The sequence below is a fragment of the Lynx canadensis genome, chromosome B2, assembly GCF_007474595.2.
Source record: "Lynx canadensis isolate LIC74 chromosome B2, mLynCan4.pri.v2, whole genome shotgun sequence".
Taxonomy (NCBI): Eukaryota; Metazoa; Chordata; class Mammalia; order Carnivora; family Felidae; genus Lynx; species Lynx canadensis.
In genome coordinates this window covers 95457117-95474187 of record NC_044307.1, presented here as the reverse complement: position 1 = coordinate 95474187, position 17071 = coordinate 95457117, and positions in this window count along the sequence as shown.

Here is a 17071-nt window from a genome sequence, read left to right as displayed (position 1 = left end):
CAGGTCAAAAAACGAGAGGGGAGCATGCAGACAGGAGGGAACACTGACGTGGCTTTCATCTTGCAGGTTTTTACTGAAGTGGGTGAACAGGAGCCTTGGTATGCACAGCCTTCTGGAGCTGGGGGGTGGGGACAGAGATAAAACCCAGGACCCAAACGGTATGCCCTCATTGGAAGGATAAACTAGAAATATCCCCTGCCTCCCAGGAAATTGCAAAGATAACTGGCAATGTGTGGAAGAAGATGAAAAAAAAATGTAATAAAAAATAACTCCATTTAGGGCACCTGGGTGGCTCAGTCGGTTGAGTATCTGACTTTAGCTCAGGTCATGATCTTGCGGCTCATGAGCTTGAGCCCCATATCAGGTTCATTGCTTTCAATGCAGAGCCCACTGCAGATCCTCTGTCCCCCTCTCTCCACCTCTCCCCTGCTTGCACTCTCTCCAAAAGTAAATAAATACTAAAAAAAAAATAACTCCATATAGACCATAAAATAAGTCTCAACAAGTTTCAAAGGAATGGTACCAGACAAACTCATAGCTTAGAAACCAGCAACAAAATAATAACCAGGAATATCCTATATTTGAAAATAAAGAAATACACTTCTAAATAATTGCTCAAGGAAGAAATTATAACAAATTAGGCACCATTTAAAACTAAATAATAATGAAAATTCTATATATCAAAAATTTTGGCATGCAGCTAAAACAATGGAGAGATATATAACCTTTGTTGAATCTATTAGGAATGAAAAAAAGGCCACATATTAGTGAATGAAGAATTCAACTTAAAAATTTAGTGAATGTAGGGTGCCTGGGTGCCTCAGTCAGTTAAGCATCCAACTTCGGCTCAGGTCATGATCTCACGGCTTGTGGGTTTGAGCCCCACGTCAAGCTCTGTGCTGACAGCTCAGAGCCTGGAGCCTGCTTTGGATTCTCTCTCTCTCTCTCTCTCTCTCTCTCTCTCTGCTCCTCCCCCTCCTCATGCTCTGTCTCTCTCAAAAGTAAATAAAACATTTTTAAAAATTTTAAGAAATTAGTGAAAGAATAGCAAGATAAATCCAGAAAAAAAATATGGAGGTAAGAAATAATAGTGATAAGAGCAGAAATTAAAAATCAGAAAACAAATTAACAATAGTGAAAATTAACAAATACAGAAGTCGGTTCTTTAGTATGATTAATAAAATTGACAAACTTCTGCTAAGACTGATAAAGAAAAAAAGAGGCACAAATAAACAATAATAGGAATGAAAAAGGAGACATAACTATAGGTACTATAGACATAACAAAAGAGTATCATGAGTGACTGTACACTAACAAATTTTAAAACTTAGGTAAAATAGACAGATTCCTAGAAAATGAAAACTTACCAAGACTGACTCAAAATAAATGAAATATCTGAATCCTCCTAAGGAAATTGACTTGATGGTCAAAACCTTCCTATATGAGAGATAACAACAGGTTCTTTTTCAAAGCCTCCATATTTTGGAGCAGTTTGTCGAGCAGCATTAGGACACCACAACAATATCCATCTCTGTGATAAAGGTCTCTAGGTAAATTGGAACACAAACTAGACACTGATATTAAGGAATTATGATTAATTTTATTTAAAAAAATTTTTTTTAATGTGTATTTATTTTCGAGACAAAGAGAGACAGAGCATGAGCAGGGGAGGGGCAGAGAGAGAGGGAGACACAGAATCCGAACCTGGCTCCAGGCTCCGAGCCATCAGCACAAAGCCCAACATGGGGCTCGAACTCGTCAACCACGAGATCATGACCTGAGTTGAAGTCGGATGCTCAACCGACTAAGCCACCCAGGCCTCCCCTGGAATTATGACTAATTTTAGATCTGATTCTGGTATTATGTTTAAAGACAAGTCTTTATCTTTTAGAGGTACATTTTAAATTATTTATGGAGGAAATGATATGAAGGAATTTCCTTTAAAGTAATGAAATTGGTGGGGGTCATAAGACTGGCCGTATACTGATAGCTGATGAAGGTAGATGGAGGTACAGGGGTTCATGATATCCTTCTCTTCATTTTTGTATACACTTGACATTTTTCATAGCAGAATTTTTTAAGTTCCCAGGGATGAAACCATAGCTTACATATATTTTTGTAAATATTATTTTGATCCATTTATTAGTTAATTAAAAGCATTTAAAAGTGAACTCAGCATTGCCAACATAAATTTGATACAACTTCTTAGATAACTTGGATCCCTCTTATGTATATGTTTTAGGGAAAATACATGGTAGTTTATCTTTGTACACACTTCAAATACTTTTTAGACTAAAACATCTATAACTCATCATTTTCCTTGTGTGAAAAACACCAAACCCCCCTATCTTCTTGCTCAGTCTGAATCCTTATGTCCAAACTCAGCCTCTTTCTAGGATACCAATACTAACAGCAATTTCTGGTCTCAATTTCCCCACTATATACCCCCTAGAATGCATGCCACTCCCTTCAGAACAGGGACCTCTTTATAGCTACTTTGTATGCATGGTCCTAGCAGAGTACCCAGCTCATGGTTCATAGTCAATAAATAGCAGGGTTCTGTACTCCATTTGGCCAGCTCCCACATCCCTCACTGGATTATGGTAAGGCTGAAAACAGATGAAAATCAAAGCCTTGGGAACTGAATGTCTAATTGGTCTAGATCCTCTGCTCCAGGTAGAAAGCAGACAGTTCTCACATTTTAAGAGAGGCTCCTTTGAATGGAGGGGGCAGCTCCTTCCCTCACTCACTCCACTACCACAAGCAAATGGAGTGTTTCCTTGTTCCCTCACTCACTGGCTGCCTTTCCCAGCATGGGGTGGAGAGGCTAGAGCCAAAGGAGGGCAAAGCACACCCAGAAACATGGCTGTTTCTGTAGGGACACATACATTACTCGGAGCACATTTTGACATAAACTCTGTCACTTCAGTGAATTCAGATGGGGCATGGTGATCTCCTATGAGGGAGCCCCATCGTGTCTAAAGGGCACAAAATAATGGGGGGTTTCCTGTGTGGCCTCACCCAACTTAAGGTATCTCTGTTTGTTTTGTTGAGAGAGAGAGAGAGAGAGAGAGAGAGAGAGAGAGAGAGAGAGAGAATATGAGTGGGGATGAAGGGCAGAGGGAGAAAGAGAGAATCTACAGTCAGTGTGGAGCCCAATGCGGGGCTTGATCCCATGACCCTGAGATCATGGGATCATGGCCTGAGCCAAAATCAAGAGTCAGATGCTCAACCTACTGAGCCACCCAGGTGCTCCTAAGGTATCTTCTTAAGTAGCTCAAGTACTAACCAGAAATCCTACAAATCTCAATTTCCCTCATTCCTTTGTTCTTGATATGGTAAAAAAATTTGAGAAAAGCTTTTATTTATTTTTTTAAATTTCTGCCTCTTTTGCTCTTCCATGTTTAAGACAAAACAACATAATGGATTATTATGCTTCAGGAAGGCACGAAATAGTTTCAGTTAAATTCGAGATTGGTACTTAACATGTCAATTCAACATTTTAAATTGATTTCTGTGCAGATCAAGAAAGAAAAAAAGAGTTTTAGGGATGAATCCCAAAGGAGCTGAATAACCAGCCATTCTGTGTGGATTTTTTTTTTTAAGCCACAATTGAGAGGTAGTCTACATAATCCTGTTTTTTAGCCGTTGAGATGAATTCTCCTGACTTTTCCTTTGTCTGATCCAAACTTGTTTTTCTATATGGTATAAGCAGAGTTAACTCAAGAGTTTCATACCCAGGACCATCTGAAGGATAACTTTACATTTGAGTATCTTCTTGAGCCCCTACTTCACTTGTTTCCTTCCTGCAGCTGTCACAAACCCTACCTGTCATACCCTCCTGTTGTGACTCTGGCCCAGTTCTCTTGTCCCTCCTAGAACATAACTGTACCTTTTAGTCAACCTTATTCCACAGGAACAAATAATGCACCCTTGTACCTAAGAATTAATACAGCTTCCCGAAAGCAGCTGTCCACTCTAGTCCCAAAGATCAACTGACTATTTACTTATTTGTTTATTTATTTATTTTTAAGTTTATTTATTTATTGTGTGTGTGTGTGTGTGTGTGAGAGCGAGCGAGAGAGAGAGATAGAGAGAGAGCTTATGAGAGGGGCAGGGGCAAAGAGAGAGAGAGAGAGAGAGAGAGAGAGAGAGAGAGAGAGAGAGAAACTCAAGCAGGCTCTGCACTGCCAGCACAGAGCTGGATGCGGGGCTCAAACCCATGAACTGTGAGATCATGACCTGAGCAGAATAAGCCATCCAGGTACCTCTATTTTTTGTTTTGTTTTGTTTTGAGAGAGAGAGAGAGAGAGAGAGAGAGAGAGAGAGAGCAGGGCAGGGGCAGAGGGAAAGAGAAGGAATCTCAAGCAAACTCCATGCCCAGCACAGAGCCTGATGCGGGGCTCGATCCCACAACCATGAGATCATGACCTGAGGCGAAATCAAGAGTCGAACGGTCAACCGACTGAGCCACCAGGCACCCTGCAATTTACTCTTTAAGCCAATAATCCTAATTCATCAGGAGAATCATGCACCATATATACTTGATAAAATTTACCTTGCTGGAAGACTTATCTTCTAGGAATGTGTCATAGGGCCACATGCATGTTGACAAGTTCCGTTTTCTTTTGCTCCATAAGAAACTGGGGTTTCCTGAAAGACTGCAAGGAGGAACAACCTTCCTCACCACCCCTCACCACCCATCTTTGCTCTCTAAGTCTCCTGTGTCAGCTCAGTGCTAGCAGAGAAGTGCCACTGCCCGTCTGCACACCTGAAAACCAGATGTGACTCGTGTCTGCGTGCCTCCAAGATGGAGGGGAAATGGGAACAACGTTGAACTGTGGATCGGTTCACTTGTGCTTCCTTCTCTCAAACATCCATTTTGGTTACTGAACATAATGAAGAAATTCATATGGCCTGAAATGGTGTGTGAATGTGCATATGTCTCTGGGTGTGTTATTTTGGTAATTTAGAAAAAAAAATGTATGTGAAAGATGAACCAGGAAGAGCCTGGAACTGCTGTCCTCTAACTAGTTTCCCTGTTGCATTAAACATCTATTACCATCATGTACTTGTTGTGGGCCACGGGATTCAAAAGCAAAACATGCATAACACAGACCAGTACAGCCCTTCCCCGGATTCCAGAGAACAGCTTGTGGCGATGCTCTGTTTCATCAAAGGAAGCCCTGCTTTGCTGCAAGAATGGCTTTTGCTCATTCTTCTAATGAATTAGTTGTATTAATATGCCAGAAAGAGAACAACAATCTGGGGACGATTTCTATAAAGCTCGATGTTTCATCCAAATGTGATTAACCTCGAGCCAAAAATTTTTGCCCCTGCAACTGTGAAATAACTCAGAGCCAGAGGCTGAGTTGATCAGAGCTAATCTTTTGTCCACATTTGAAGAAAGGTGTCACCTGATTTTTCTTTCTGCATAATAGTGTTGGAGAGAACCATAAATAAACCTCTTGGTCTCTTGTTTTGTTTTTATTTTTTCAGTTTGAAGGTATTTTTTAGTGAGAATCACACAATGGAATCTGCCAGATTAGAGATTAATTTGGAGATGCAGGATACTTAGAAGGGGGCATCAACAATTATGCAAATTTTGTAACAAAAGAGGTATTAGATACATATTAGACACCGACCTTTAAAGTCACAGTGTAGCAAGCCAGAAGCTATAAACATAGCCTGGCTTTTATCTATTCTTTGGGAAGCAGCAGAGGATTGCAGTAAAATATACACACATGGGCATCAGAATGATTCAAGGTTTTTACAATGCCATTGGGAACTGAAGCAATCTGCTAGAGACTCTCTATGCCCCAATTTCCCATCAACAAAGAAGGATCAAGATACCTACCAACCTCATTGAGAACCTGAATGAGATAGTTTAAGTAAAGCTCCTAGCACAAAGTTGAGTACCCACCAAGTGGTCGCTATTCCTACTGGCTGCTTAACTAATTCCATGCACATTGTAACTATGCTGGAAGTGATAATGAAGATTATGCAGCAAATTGGAGGAAACAATAAGAGTTTATCTCATTTGAATTAGCCGTAACTCAACGTGTTAATACATGAATCTTCTCCATAATTCACACTGCCTTATCCATGTATGCTTAGTAGATGATTAAAAAAAAAAAAAAAAAAAAAACATTTAGTGCATCTGAGACAGCTGATGTCCAGGAAGCTTTCTGAACGCATGATGATTTGACTATAGCAAGCTGACTCGGAAAGTGGCAAAACAACTCAGTGTTTGGGTATGGAAGATAGTTTCTATTCTAAATATCTTAATCCTTTAAACCTCAGTTTCTTCACCAGCCACAGTTTCAGATGCAGGGAGCCAGGAAGGCAATTGCTTGCCGCTTCCTGCTTCTCCACTAAGTGGTGGAGCTGGGATTAAAAGATGAATCTTTTTGACACCCAAGTATGTGCATTTAACTACTGTACTATGCTGCTTCCCCAGGTTAGGGATAAAGTCAGGGCTGTGCCAGAAGTTCCCAGCCAGCAACACTAGAGAGAAGCAATGTGGTACAGGGGCGAAAGGTGTGGCCTGCTAGAACCCACTGCCCAAGAGGGTTTGAATCCAGCCCTGCCACATGTGCTATAAAACCTTTGGAAAACTACTTAATCTCTGTGCCTGAGCTTCCTTCTCTGGAAAGTGAGGATGGAAACAATACTTGCTCATAAATTCATAGGAGGATTAAATACCTCAATATATGCAATCTGCTTAGAGTAGCACCTGTCCTATAATAGCAGTTGCTACTTGTTATTTATCTTGATGGACATATGGGAAAGATCCTAACTTTTGTTTCCTTCTTCATTTGTTTGTTATTAGATCTCAGGGACATTGACTCATTTGCAACAAACTTTTTACTTTGTCCTAAAAATCTGGGGATATGCCTTTTATCTCTTATGCATTCACTACTTCAAACACGGCTCATATTTATTTTTTTTTCTTCCTATTTCACAGGGATTTCTGGGGATTAAAGGAGATATTTCTAAATCAAGTTATCCCTCCTTGAAGACTGTAAGTGTTATCTTTGGGGCAATGGTTTCAAAAATCACTAAGGCTTAAAAAAATGGGTCATCGCAACTTTTTGTAAACTGCTGAGAACTGTGCAATTGTAAAGTAAGCTCTTTTCTTTAATGTTTGTTTGTTTGTTTATTTATTTATTTAGACAGCATAGGCGGGGGGGGGGGGGGGAGAGAGAGAGAGGGAGAGAAAGAATCCCAAGAAGGCTCTGTGCTGTCAGCACAGAGCGATGTGGGCCTCAAACTCACAAACTGTGAGATCATGACCTGAGCCGAAATCAAGAGTCAGATGCTTAATTGAATGAGCCCCCCCAGACACCCCTGTAAGGTAAGCTCTTAGCTGGGGAAGTTGGATCTTAGCATGGAGCTTGACTTTAAAGTCAGCATTTAAGGTGAAAAGATAAAGATAGTTAAAATTATTCTTGAACATATCTCAATATACAGGACAGTTCTGTTTTTGTTTTTGTTTTTCAGTAATTCCACTATAGTTTTTTTTCCCAGGCTCTAGAACAGATCACATTTCTTCGGTTGAAAACCAGATAAAATAACTGGTTTGTATTTAAGTCAGTTTTGTATAAAAAACATGTACAACATAAACCAAGCACTTTACATATACTGTCTCATTTACTCCTCACAGTTAACCTTAGGAAGTATTAGTAATTCCTTTTTGCCTGTGAAAAACCGAGGCAAAGCAAAGTAAATGACTCGCCAATGGACACCAGCAGGTAAGACTGTGAAACAGAATTTTACTCTCAGTTCCCATGGATCCAGAAGCCCCTATTTTCCCTCTACATGTTCTCTCTGCCTAGAATCACTCTTGCATGGCAGTGAAGGAGACAAATTGTCCTTTACTCTGCTCAAGACTACTTAGCATCTCTTAGAGGAAACACTGCATTTGGATCTCCTCAACTTGAACTGAATACAAAGAAGCTGGAGGACATCCAAAGACTAAGGAACTGGTTTGAAAAAAGTCCCAGGAGGGCTTCGGTTTAAGAGTGGAAAGATTTAGGAAGGGATAGAAAGGACATTACTGACTCCACTGGGTTTTAGAGACAAATAACTCATGCAGGGAAGCCGAGGAGGAATCAGCCGGGACATCTATGTAGCTTGGTGGCAGCCCTCCTTGAAGACAGGGCTGCATGGGGGCCTCCTGAGCTCTGTTCCATCTCATGGTTCTAGGAATCCACTGGGAGCATGACTAAGAGCTGTAGGAGAGTCTGAGAGGTTTTTGGCAGAGGCTAGCTACAGATATCACTCAGCCGATTCCTGGAATGCTGTTCTGAAGGGGAACCAGACATTACTGTCATCCTCTCATTTAATGATGGAGAAATGAGACTCAGACACTCATTTCAAGGGAAAGTGACTATTCTACAGGCATCCCCACGGATACCAGCCTAATGTATTGGTTTCCTGTGCAGGGCTTCAAGAACATCAGTGAGAGTACCCACACCTACCCTCCAGTCCTGGACGAAGTATATGAGGCACACCTCATAAGCCCCTACCTGTCTGAGGGAGGTCAGCAGGGCACAATCAGAGGAATGTTCCCCAGGGCTGGTCCCATCTACCTGAGGCTATCAGAGAAGCCCCTCACCTTTGTATAAATGGGCCTATAAAAGAGACCATTTACTCAAATTGCTGGACCACAATAAAGGCAGGATCCTTTCTTTTTTTTTTTTTTTTTTAAATGTTTATTTATTTTTGAAAGAGAGAGAGAGAAAGAACATGAGCAGGGGAGGGGCATAGAGAGAGGGAGACACAGAATCCAAAGCAGGCTCCAGGCTCTGCACCATCAGCACAGAGCCCGACGCGGGGCTTAAACCCACAAACCACGAGATGATGACCTGAGCTGAAGTCAGATGCTTAACCGACTGAGCCACCCAGGTGCCCCAGGATCCTTTCTTGTGATCTTGTTCTTTCTAAAGGGTTCTTTTCCTTTTCATTGCTTTTTTTTTTCATATTATACATACAATATACTTAATACAAAAAAGAAAAAAAGCAGAAAAGTGTACAAAATAAGATAAACACTATAAAGAAGACCATATATTTACTACATATATCTTTCTTTACAAAACTTAGATATATAACAGTTTGTGACATGGATAAGAGTGGGAGTGGTAATGATGAACTAGCTGGCGTGCCAGATGCTGTGCTATGGGCTTGAGTTGCATCATCTCACTTAATGAAAGCAATCCTGGACAGGAAATCCTTGACACTTTCTCCAGGTCCAATCCAGTATGGCACTTTAAAGGAGTCAGATTTTTTTCCCCCTTTCTTTAGCAAAACAAAAGAAAAAGAAAAAAGAAAGAAAGGAAAAAAAGCCAAAAAAAAAAAAATCTAATGATACACTACATCGAAATGAGCTAGATCAGTTTATCATCTTAATGACAGCCTCGGAGGTATGGTTAATATTAAAATCTAAGAACAGGGCGCCTGGGTGGCTCAGTTGGTTAAGCATCTGACTTTGGCTCAGGTCATGATCTCATGGTTCATGAGCTTGAGCCCTGCATCGGGTGAGCCCGTGCCCCACTTTGGGCGAGCACTGCTTCTCTCTCTCTCTCTCCCTCTCTCTCGTTCTGTCTCTCTCTCTCTCTCTCTCTCTGTGCCCCTTGCTCACTTGCACCCCCCCAAAAAACAAACAAAACATAACACAACAAAACAAAACCTAAGAAGAAAAAAACAAAAATTAACATGAATGATAAGCCCTGGATCTGTAAGGTCCCTCTAGCCTCTGCTAATCTGAAAATTCAACAATGGCCCACCACACCTAATCACCAGGCCAATGGAGAATTTATCAGTCTAATTTCAGAACTGTTTATAGAGTTTGTGCTTCAGTCCCACTTAATTTTGATGACCTTCTGTGAAGGTCTACTGTGCTTTATCATTCTGCAATTGTTAGTCATGTAATTGTGTCTTTTTTTTAAGGTTTATTTATTTATTTTGAGAGAGAAAGTGCACACTGGGGAGGGAGTGGGAGAATCCTAAGCAGGCTCTGTGTGTTCCAAGGGGGCTCAATCTCATGAACCGTGAGATTGTGACCTGAGCTGAAATCAAGAGTGGGATGCCCTCGGACGGCCCACCCACGCGCCCCATGGTTGTGTCATGATTAAACATGCCAATATAAACATTTTACTAAACTTTATGAAAGTATAATAAGAAAGACCCACACATCTAAACAATAAAGTTTTCATCTATAATTTCTAAACAGAATTGTATATGGAATGTAGAAAAATACTGAAAAAGAATCCCCTCAAAATCTAAAGTCATTATAGAGGAATCCACATTTCCATCATCTTGTTTTCTCTTCACTCTAGTTGGTGGTGTTTTAATTCGTATTTATATTTTTCAGTGTTTTTCCATTTCTCTACTAACTCTTAACATTAATTCTCTCCTCTGGAACTCAGAGATAATTTGTAATTTAAAAATCCTTTAAGGCTACTGAATTTTAAAATGTGCTTTCTTAATTAAAACCATAGCAAAAAACAAGGCCTACCAGAGGGCTTACTGTGGTGAGACACTTACACATAATAATTTTTTCTCTTTGCGTTGTGCCTCCATTCCCACTATCACCTATAAGGCAGAATTAGACAGGCCCCACTCACTATTCCCATACTTTAAAGCAACTATATCAAGTGATTCAAGTCAGGTTTAAAAATATGGGGGGCGCCTGGGTGGCTCGGTTGGGTGTCCAGCTTTGGCGCAGGTCATGACCTTGTGGTTTGTGGGTTCAAGCCCCGCATCGGGCTTGCTGCTGTCAGCCTGTCAATGTGGAGCCCACTTCCGATCCTCTGTCCTCCTCTGTCTCTGCCTCTCCCCTGCACTCTCTCTCTCTCTCTCTCAAAAAATAAAGAACATTAAAAAAAAAAAAAACTTTAATTAAAAAAAAAAAAAGATGAGATGTAAGCAGAATATGTTTAAAGGCTAATTTACTTGCTTTCCTGAGTATATTTTCCTTGGAATTTGGATTTTGGAATGAGCTGCCAACCTCAAACTGTGGCCGTGCCATGACAGTGGACCAGAGAGCCATAGTGCGGGATTTGGGAGACAGCACATTTGTGTCCAGAGCAGTGCCACAGGGTGGTACTTTATAAATATTTGTTGAATGAATGAATTTGCAACGGATATAGTGATTTGAGGAGCACAGACAGACGTGGACAACTCTGGTCTCTACCCCCTACCATGAACCAAGCCAAGAAAAACTCAGTTCTTCCCAGGTCCCATAAATGGCAGTGCCACCCCAGTCATTTGCTCTCGGCCACAAAGACTGGCTGAGTGTGGGGATTTTGCCACGGAGCAGAATGAGACCTCTTCGCAAATGCTGACCTGGACCTCAACTGCTGACTTCATATTTTTTCTAAGAACCTCTCTGACACAAGAAAAAGAAATAGAGGTTGGACAGCAGTTAGCTATCCAATTTTCTGGGAAAGAACAATTGCTTATATGACCTAGACATTAAGATTTGTGTTCTAACTATAGCTATTTATTGTCTTTACAGGATGCACAGAAGAACTTCCTTTTAGAATGGTTATGATACTTTAAAAAGTATTTAGTTGGTGGGGCACCTGGGTGGCTCAGTCAGTTAAGCGTCCGGCTTAGCTCAGGTCATGATCTCACAGTTTGTGAGTTCGAGCCCCACATCAGGCTCTGTGCTGACAGCTCAGAGCCTGGAGCCTGCTTCCAATTCTGTGTCTCCCTCTCTCTGCCCCTACCCCACTCACACTCTGTCTTTCTCGCTCTCAAAAATAAATAAACATTAGAAAAAGTGTCTAGTTGGCAAATGAATATATCTGAACCAATTCAATTGATAAGGGAACATTTAAATACATTTCTTTATTATTATTTATTCTTCATGTATTGACTATTGTCATTTTCTCCCTTCTTTTCTTTACAATTGTTTTTAAATTTTTTGTTGAGATATAATTGAATACAATTAATTTTTTATTTGGTCAGTTGGAACAGGAATATCTTACAGTTGGTTCTCACCTATGCGTTCACAGATCAGTGTTTACGTTTCTTTAATCAGCTGCATAATGACAGTCTAGATCAAACTGTAACCTTTACAGCAATAAGTGTCACTTACCGTTTAAAAAGTAACTATTGTTCATTTATATCCTTAATTTCTTGATTTTAGGTCTTCTTCAGGAAAAAACTTACATAATGATAATGATGGCATATTCTTAATGAGACATAAGGATATATCCTGAAATGAGGAGTAAAACTTTGAAAATTGCCTGGGCCTCACTGGGACATGCAGAAGTTCACTGTTCATGTCTCAGGAAATATCTCAAGGTGGAAATTCTAAACTAACCAGAGCCTCTCCAGGTATCAGTGTTCAGTAAACTTGTAAGAATCTTGAATGCCTCAGAGATCCCCAGTCTCCTCCAAGCAGGTATTCCCACTATGAAACACAGAGCCTAAGGGCTTCTGGGTGGAAAAATGTTCAGACTTCTTTGACAAGATGTGACCTTCGCCTAAAAGCTGGAGTGTTCAAATCTCTCAAGGAACTGACTCCAGCAGCATGTTCAAACAGAGATGACTCACAAAGCTTTGGAAAAACAAAGGGGGAAAAAAAGCCAAAAACAAACTAAAGAACAGGCTATGCACACCACACAGCACTTGTTTCAGACAGAAACAGAAAGGATTGAGGTTTCTTATGGGTGCTGAGGGGTCATCTAGCTACTCAGGATGGCTCACTCTGCAGGACTGCACCTCAAAATGTTTCCTATTCTCCTGACCAAATCCCCAGCCCAGCTGTTGCTGCCCTAGGGCCTCGTGGGCTCCTACCCACTTAAAAACATTGCTACTTTCAGCTCTGGAAGCAGCTCTGACAGCCTTGACTCAGACATGTGCACACAGAAGAGAAGCCTCAAGGACTTTCTATAAGAAGAGCACTGGAAGAGTAAGAAGGTGAAGTGTAGACATCTTTAAGAAGTGCTTTGAGCTAGGGGGCGCCTGGGTGGCTCAGTCAGTTACACGTCCCACTTGGGCTCAGGTCACGATCTCATGGTTCTGCACTGACAGCATGGAGCCTGCTTGGAATTCTCTCTGTCGCTCCCCTGCTCATGCCCTCTCTCTCTCAAAACAAATAAAGAAACTTTTAAAAAATGAAACTGGACCCCTGCCTCACAATAGACACAAACACTTAGACAGTGGAAAGATTCCACGAAATGGGAAAAATTATTTGAAAATTATATATCTGATAGGGGTCATCCATTATCTGCAATATAGAAACAACTCTTACAACCCAACAACAAAAAGACAAACAACCCATTTAAAAATAAACAAAGGACTTCAATAGACATTTCTCCAAAGAAGGTGTGCAAGTGGCCAAAAACACATGAGAAGATGTTCAAAATCATTAGTCATTGGGGAATACATTCCAAAACAAGACACTACTTCCTACCTGCTAGGATAATTAAAAACAAAAACAAAAACAAAAAACAGGAAATAACCAGTGTTGTCAAGGATGTGGAGATATAAGAATGTTCAGACTTTGCTGGTGGAAATGTAAAATTGTTCAAGTGCTCTAGAAAACAGTTTGGCAATTCCTCAAAAAGTTAGACAAAAAAATTGCCATATGACCTAGCAATTCCTACCCTAGGTATAAATCCAAAAGGATTACAAACAGATATTCACAAACAAAATCTTATACACAAATGTTCATAGGAACACTATTCTCCAGGGTCGAAAGGTGAAAATAACCTAAAATATTCATCAGCTGGTAAGTGGATAAACAAATGGGGGCATATCTGCTCAGTGGAACATTATTCAGCCATAAAGAGGATGGAGTACTGATACACTCTACAGCAGGGATGCACCCCAAAAGCATTATGCAAAGTGAAAGAAGCACACATACGATGTCACATATTGTGGACTCCATTTGTAGGAACTATCAAGAATAGGTAAATCCCTGGAGGCAGAAAGCAGATTAGTAGTTGCCAGGCGCTGGGAGAAGGGAGAAATGGGGAGAAGGGAGAAATGGGTCCCCATACCCACTTCTTTGGGGATGATGAAGATATTTAGGAATGTGATAGAGGTGGTGGTTGTATACCATTGTAAGGGTGCTAAGTGCCACTGAATTGTACACTTTAAAATGGTTAATTTTATGTAATGGGTACTTTACCCCAACTAAAACAGAGTATGGTGGCACAGTGAAACAGAATATGCTGCAGCCTTTGACAATGACTTTGTAAATGAACATTTGCGGACACATCTTTTCATGATCTTCATTAAGTAATAAATGAGTTTACAAATTAAATTTATAAAACTTTTAAAAAGAGAGAGGAAACAAAAGAGCAAAAGAGAGAGAGAGAGAACAAGAGCCGGGGAAAATGAGAGAGGGAAAGAAAGAAAGAAAAGAAGGAGGAGGAAGAAAAGGATGAGAAAATAGAGAGGAGAAAAGAAATAGGAGAGCCAGAGCAAAAATCTTTAAGTCGGGTAATATCAAGTGTCAGCGGGGCTGTGCAGAAAAGAAAATGGACAAAGGAGCTCTCTCCGACATAGTTGGTAGGAGTATAAGCTGCCGGGGCCACACTGGAGGATAATTTGTCAGTAGTTAATAAAATTAGAATGGACATAGTAATTTATAGCATGGTGACTGCAGTTAATAACACTTTATTGCATATTTGAAAGTTAAGACCGTAAAGCTTAAAAGTTCTCATCCTAAGAAAAAATTCTGTAACTGTGTATGGTGATGATGTTAACTATAGTTATTGTGATGATCATTTCACAAAATAAACAAATATCAAATCGTTGTGCTGTACATCTGAAAGTAGCATCATGTTATATGCCAATTATACCTCAATACAAGAAATTAAAACATAAAATGATCGTACTCAGAATTCCACTTCTGGTATCTACCTTGGGCAGATCATCACTCATGTGACCAAGGAATCATGCACACATTATTTGCTTATAATAGCAACAAGGTAAACATTGTTAAGGGGATAGATACATTGTGATGTACTAATAATATGATAAAATCATGCAGTAGTTTTAAAGAATGATTATGTAGGAAAGGAAAAACAAGCTCCGATTACTTTGTCTGAGAAAGAGAGCTGACAAACGTAGTTTGATGCCACACAATATACATTAGTATATGATGTTCTATTAATGTATTACTTGTATAATGAAAGATTCATAAAATAAAAAGCAAATAAGGAATATAGAGGATATAGAGAAAGAGAACTATGCACAATTATACGGGGATTAAAAAATGAAAGAATCATGGAAGAAAGAAGGCAGGAAAGATGAAAGGAATGAAGGAAGGAGGGAGGGAAGGAGGAAGGAAGAAGCAGGGCTGGTGAACAAGCCAGGCTGGATTCACATCTGGACGCAGGGGCAATTCACAAGCAAATGCACAAATTTCAGGGACTGAGGTTTAGAAGAGGAACAATTTGAGGTCAAGGAGGAGGAAAGAGGAAGACTCTGGAAGCTTCATATTAAAGCTTTCCCAGAGTAAGTGGATTAAATGAATCCTGGTTCAGTACTTAATCTGCTCCTAATTTCTTTATCACAGTATTCCTCACACTGCTGTTGCAACTCTGAGTTGCATGAGCTCAGTTGACTGTGGTTCTGTCCAGCCTCAGAGGCTTAGCCAAGAGAATATCCCAAAGGACCTGAAGGGATGAAACCTATAGATTGTGGACACATAATTTCTGAAGTAGGAATGCAGCTGGAAAGGGGCACCTGGGTGGCTCAGTCAGGTAAGCAACCTACTTCAGCTCAGGTCATGATCTCATGGTTTGTGGGTTCAAGCCCTGCATCGGGCTCTGTGCTGACAGCTCAGGGCCTGGAGCCTGCTTTGGATTCTGTGTCTCCCTGTCCCTCTGTTCCTCCACTGCTCGTTCTCTGTCTCTCTCTTTCTCAAAAATAAATAAACGCTAAATTAAAATTTTTAAAATAAAAAAAAATGCAGCTGGAAATCCTAGGGAGCCCTAGACCTGTGCTTGATCTATAGGATATCATTTCATTGGAGTTTTTGTTTCAGAGAGACTCTGCAATGAAGATCCAGGCAGGGATATGTATGTGAAGGAATAATAAACAGAAAAATCAGGATGCAAAAGAGCAGCAATATTTAACACAAAATTTTCCAAGGAAGGCACAATACCATGTGTACTAACATGCTGAATATCTAAACAACACATATAAGCTGTACTAGTTACCACAAACTGAATGGCTTAAAATAGCACACATTTATTAACTCACAATTTTGGTGGGTCAGGAGTCCAGGCACGACTTAACTGGATCCTCTGCTTAGGGTTTCACAAAGCCACAGTTAAGGTGTCCTCTGGTCTGCGCTCACATCTGGAGGCTTGACTGGGGAAGATTCTATTTACAAGGTTACTTAGATGGTTGACAGAATTCATTTCTTAGTGTTTGTAGAACTGAAGGCCCTGACTTCTTGCTGGCTATTGGCTGGAGGCTGCTTTTAGCTCCTAAAGGCCACTTACAGTTCCTGCTACATGGACTTCCCCAACAAGGCCACTTATTTCATCAAGCCAGAGATGGCAGTCTCTACTGAGAGTCTTTTGTAACGTAAATGAGTCACAGGAGTGACATCCATCACCTGTGCTATAGTTATTGTTTACAAGTGAGTCACAGGTCCCAACTGCACTCAAAAGGAGGGGATCCCACAAAGGTGTGAAACCATTAGGTGCGGGAATCATGGGGCCACCGTAGCATCTGTCATACAAGCACATCCTTGCTGCTTCTGAGTTTTTAAATCGAACATAATCCTTAAAAAATGTGATGTGCAACACTAAATAAGAAGTGAAGTCTAAGCCCAGAGTACATCTGGTATCAAAACGTGTGACCTTCTCACTTCCCTGGCCATATTTCAAATATATAAACATATTTGAGGGGCGCCTGGGTGGCGCAGTCGGTTAAGCGTCCGACTTCAGCCAGGTCACGATCTCGCGGTCCGTGAGTTCGCGCCCCGCGTCAGGCTCTGGGCTGATGGCTCGGAGCCTGGAGCCTGTTTCCGATTCTGTGTCTCCCTCTCTCTCTGCCCCTCCCCCGTTCATGCTCTGTCTCTCTCTGTCCC